This window comes from Cupressus sempervirens, chromosome 4 (genome assembly GCF_028749045.1).
Source record: "Cupressus sempervirens isolate cs-2001-9-10 chromosome 4, ASM2874904v1, whole genome shotgun sequence".
Classification (NCBI taxonomy): Eukaryota; Viridiplantae; Streptophyta; class Pinopsida; order Cupressales; family Cupressaceae; genus Cupressus; species Cupressus sempervirens.
In genome coordinates, this window is record NC_143121.1 from 894,214,223 (window position 1) to 894,220,222 (window position 6,000).

A 6,000-nucleotide genomic window follows, 5' to 3' on the forward strand; every position below is an offset into this window, starting at 1 on the left:
CTGTCAAAATGGTCAGTAATTGTCAAATGGTTCCAGTTGTTATGGCTCAAAAGCCCTGCACACTTATTCTGCCTTTAGCCTAGTCCTCCAGTCAAACAAGCGAAACTAAATCTTTGTCGGGCCACTTTTGTACTGAATGTGAGAAAAGTTAGAGAGACATAGCAATGTTGCATAAGTGTTTGGGCATACTTTTCAATGTATAAGATGTCCATAAAGGACTCAAAAAGGCAGTAAAGCTTCGTCCAACACCAAGGGGACAACCACTTGAGAAGAAGATGCCTCACTATTCTGCAGTTATTATCCCAAATTGTACTTCTCAAATTCAAAGGCTATGGGTAATCTGTTTTATTTTGGGTCTTGTTCTTTAGCTCCTATAATTTCCTTTATGTATATTTTCCCTTCACAACAACAAATTTAAGACAAAAAATATATTTCTGCACTTTTACATAAGAATGAGCAACCTAATCATTTGTGATAGTCTTGGAATAGGTATGAATCATAATGGTGATGAAGGGAGAAACTATTTCAGGCAACACATGCTCATATATGAACATGTTTCATTTGGTCAAGAAAATAGTCATCTTACTTTATTAGATGGAGTAAAAATAGTTGATAAAGGCAGTCTGAAAAATTTCAAAGCTTATTGATGAAAGGAGGAGATTAACCTAATAAAGTGAAGAACTTAGTTATTGACAACTTTGAAGAGAAGCATTTTGTATTTGTTCAAGAATCACAAAGTTGTTGAAATTTAGAAAGGCTTATTTTAGTGCACAAGCTGAACACTTTTTTGAAAGAGGCTTAGCTGAACACTTGGAAAAGTTGACTTAAGTTTCCAAGAGGATTGAAGGTAAATTCGATAAGCTGCTGGAATGATTAAATTATTTGGTGGGTGTTGGATTTCATTTTTTGTGGTCTTAGTAAAATACCTTGGTTGCACCCTAATATCAGCATTGACAAGAACACAGCTTAAAACATTTGCACATATGCTTTGGAACAAGTTTGAAAGGATATTCACAGATTAACCACAATATATCCTGACACCATTTAAAAAATTTGCACATAATCTTCAATGATCTAAACTGCCATAAGGTTCTACCATCATTAAGTGAACTTGAATATCACTGTGACTATTCACAATTTGGACCAGTTTGATCAGCATTGACAAAAACACAGTTTAAAACATTTGCACATATGCTTTGGAAAAAGTTTGAAAGGGGATTGACAGATTAACCACAATATATCCTGCTACATTCCATCCCATGGAACCCTTTGGGTATTTAAATTTTGCAATCACAGTTATGAAACTGTCTAGAGTTTTACCTTTAAATTAGATTTTATGAAACAATATATACATGTCCTTTGCCATGCAAATACAATCTCCTTCAAGTTAACAATTGCAAGTTAAATATTGTTGGTGATTTTAGTGAATTTCAATTTTTAGAAGACTCTAATAAGGAGGTCATGGACACCTCCAGGTTGTGTTGGACAATAGGGCGTCACTGCATTAGTGCCAGTCAGAGTAGGGACCTGGGGCTATCGTATGGGTTAGGAGGGAGGAGGCCCCTACCTGCTGATACCTGCTGCCAAGGTATCTTCTCAGATAGAGGATCCCAAACCCTGGAATCATAGAACTTGGCCAAAGAACCCGACAAGTGCACAATAATAGATTCTTGCATGAGATTTCTATATATATTTTGTTTGGTCATATTTTATTGAATTTCAGTTTTTAGTTGCACAATAAAATATTTCTCTCCATGATTGCTAGATATGCACAAGAAGGTCACGAGAACGAAGGTTTGACATTTATTGGTCAAATGAAATAAGAAAATATGAAGATGGATATGGAAAAGACGGTGTTGGAAGGGAAGGCATCCAGATTTGTTTCATTGAGCATCTAATAGTATCAAAACCCTTAAATAAGACAAGGTGAAAAGAAAAATAAATCTACCAAGGTTTTCGTATTCTGTCAATGCTAATTAGGTCTGCTCATTTTAGCAAACCCATGATTTGAGAAAGGGGGAAATGAAGATTTTTAGATACAAAACACACCATTTGAGAAAGGGAATAGTTACAATCCGTGGATATAGAAAAAACACCATTTGAGAAAGGAAAAAATTTAAAAATTCAGAAATGAAAACTATATAACAGTTACGATCCTTGGATATAGAATAGCTCAAGAGGAAGAAAAACTAATGAATAATGTATGCTTTCAAAGGTAATGTATTATGTTTATATATTAGTATTTAAAGTGTAATGTGGATATGTTTATGTCTATAGGTTATCATGAATACATTTATAGGCAATTTATGAATTAATTTTTTGTTTATACTATATATATGATATATGATATATTTTATATGAATTTTTTGAGTTATACATGTGCTTATTTTAATTACATAATTACATGGATTGTAAAACAATAATTATATTATATTGAGGATAGAGAAAATATTATGTAAATTCTATTATCATTATGGTGACTAATATATTATTTGGTTATGTAAATAGCTATGTTTGAAATACTTCCTTATTCATTATATGAATAAGAATTTCATACTCATAGTTAGTTATTTGACAATCAAATAACATGTTTAAAATATAGACTAATATATATATTGGGATTTATTATCCTTGAGTATTATTGTAGTTTCTCTTTCTTATTTGTATGCATACAACCAAGAACTATGTGCCTTGATCTTTTCTTTCGAGATAAGGGAGATTAAAATTCATGGCATAAGAGGTCAAACTGGGTATAGCACATGAAGAAGGAGATGAAATATATGAAAGAATAAATATTTTGTGATATATGACAAGGTGAATATGTATTGAAATAATCTTATTTATTATCCTTGAGTATTTTGTTTATCTAATCTTTGTAATATCTCGCTTACTTGTTTTTTCTATACGAGCATTTACCTTGATCTTTTCCTCCGAGAATGTTCTTGTAGGAAAATGAGGATTAATATTAGATTCAGAGAGAAAGTCTAACACTTTGTTAAAGGGAAGTTTATTTTAGAAGCTTAGAAAGTTTATGTTCAGAAGGATTCTGACACATTCGTCAAAGGGAGCAGATAGAGGATATGATTTCATCAACCATCAATGATATCAATCATATTGATTCAAAGGGAGTAAACAAATGTTGTGATGGAATCTTGAGTGATTGATAAATTGTAATGTTCAGTCAAGAGGATTGAAATTCATGCAACTATGTGAATGAGCCTACCCCCTGTGTACATCATAAAAAAATGTGACTTTAAATTAAACTATCTATGAGTCTCTCTTTGATGAATGAAACTTGACATACGAGTTGTAGAGTCATTCAAGTGGCACAATCATATTCAATCAAGATATTGGCGTATTGTGGACGAGCTTGTGTTAGCTCATTAAGCTTAATAGATGAAAAGAGAAAGTTGGAACTTAGAAATAAGTCATCAAATTTGATGTGATGTAAAAGTGTTCAATGATATAAGAGTGGGAATTTTACATTGTGGGGGGAATATTAGGCAATGTTTCATTCCCACTTGAACTATCCTTAGAAAAGGAGATATTCCATGACCCTCATGGGAAGATAAGTACTTGTATCTTTTACATTTATCTATTCATTTATTTGTAATTCTATACATACTATAAGGGTTATTTACTTTGATTTTTTCCTTTATGTTTGAGAATATTTTTATGGGAAAAGAAGGTTGGTACTTAACATATGCTACCAAATAATGTGCAGACTAAATCTAATGATAGTAGTTCCAAACACCCTAATGATTAAGATGGATAAAGTGAGGCTCTTGAAGAAAACATCTTTGATGATTAAGATTATGAGATTCTTCTACATTAAGAGGGAGTATAGGCAATGTTGGAGCTTAGAAGATTGATACTCAGAGGGAGTCTAGAAATACATGTGGGTGATTGCATGATGTTGATGAGCCTACTTATATGTATATCATGAGGGAGTGATTAGTTTGACATGAATCCTTGGGTAAAGAGAGTTTTCGAGGAAGTAACTAGAGAACTTGACTTCCCAGGATTGATGTTCAAAGGGAGAAATTTTGAGAGATAGTCCTTTGTAGATGATATCTTCTCCTTGAGTAGAAGTTCTAAGAGAATTTCTTTATAATGAACTCTCCTCTATGAGAGAGAAGAACGAGGTGAAAACTCTTTGTATCGCCCTTTGACTGGGTTCATGGTGGTTAGTATTTTACATATGATATGTAATGAAAGGTGACGATCTTTCATTGACATATATAAACATAAGATAACCATTATAAGATGACGATCTTATAAATGGTAGACCTGTTATCATGGTTCTTTGTGCCAAATTTTTCTAGACACCATGATAATGAACAAACAGGAGGTAATCTTTGTAAGATGACAATCTTGCAAATGATAGGCTTGTTATCATGAAAATTCTAGATATTGTTTCGAACAATTAGAGATCGTTGATAACAAATGCATTATGATTACTCTAGATATTGTTTCAAAAAATTAGAGACCGTAATATATGTTATGATAGTGTTCATAACATTGTGATTGTGGTTATTTAACAAGTCACTATTTCAAAGTGTTAAAGTCAGATAATATGTTGTGTATAGATATCCTTGATACTGATGTCTCATAAAACATTTTTGTTACTTCTCCCTTGCTAACATGGAGTGTTGAAGTATAGCATCAGTTGAAGTGATATACTCATTACATTGAGTATTTGTATTCATGATTTAAATGAACATTTTTTTACATCTCATCTTACTGATAAGAATATGTATGTATAAATGACTTAACTAATTGAACTCTTATAATCAGAAGAGACTATTGTGTTATGAAGTTCTTGAATGTAATTGTTTCACCACCACATGTCTCTACAGGACATGACTTTGTTGTAGCCTCTGTCCGATTGATTTTATCAGAGCCACCTCATTGGTGATAAATTATTGTTAAGATAAGTATCTTATATATAATATATATATTATGTATGCAATATATATATATATATATATATATATATATATATATATATATATATATATATATATATATATATATATATATATATATATATATATATATATATATATATATATATATATATATATATATAAATAAATAAAATATTATATATGTAATATAATATATATTATATTATGCATTATATATTATTATATAGTAATATAATATAGTTATATAATATTATAATATTGTATTATATATATGGTTGATATATTAATATTATATGTATGTTTAAAGGTGGGTTATACATATAGTTATTTATAAACTGAATGGTGATTAACTATAGAGATATGTCTCTTCATGTCTCTTGAAGAGACATGTCTCCTCCTCTCTTATTTATGTAAGATCCAAATCTGCATTTGGAAATCATCAATTACAATGGCAATGATTATACATTTGCAGAAACGATCTTAGTTACTTTAACAAAAATAAGTAAACAAAATATATGGGGCCTTGCCTTAACTATACCTTAGAATTAGTCTTGGATATTTTATTTTACAAATTATGAGAGAATTTTAATGCCCTATGATAGACAAAATGAAGATATTTTTACAATTAGTAGTTGCATATTTTTTTTATCAGGTTTATATAAATGTTTTAGAGATTTTAAAGATATATTTTGAAATATATATATATTTTTAATGTCCCCTTTTTAATCATGGTAGAGGATAAATTGTTCACCTATTTTTATTTATTTTTTATTGGTAAACTACCGGAGCCTAGATTCATTATTGTAATTAATTATTTTAATGTGTTAAGTGAATTTGGACCCAAAACCTCCCACACGAGAGGCTAATTATTATGGATAGAAAGACTTTGGATCGATTATGGGAGGGTCTTTTCTTCTCCACAATTTAGTATGTTCTAATTTGTCTTCGTTTGACTCAAATTAGACTTCTTTTGAGCTTAGTTTCATGTACTTACTATTTATGGAAAGTCTAGTGATCATTGAGAGGGACACTTCTTATTTTTGGAAAATGCATTTGGTCACGTGGGGAA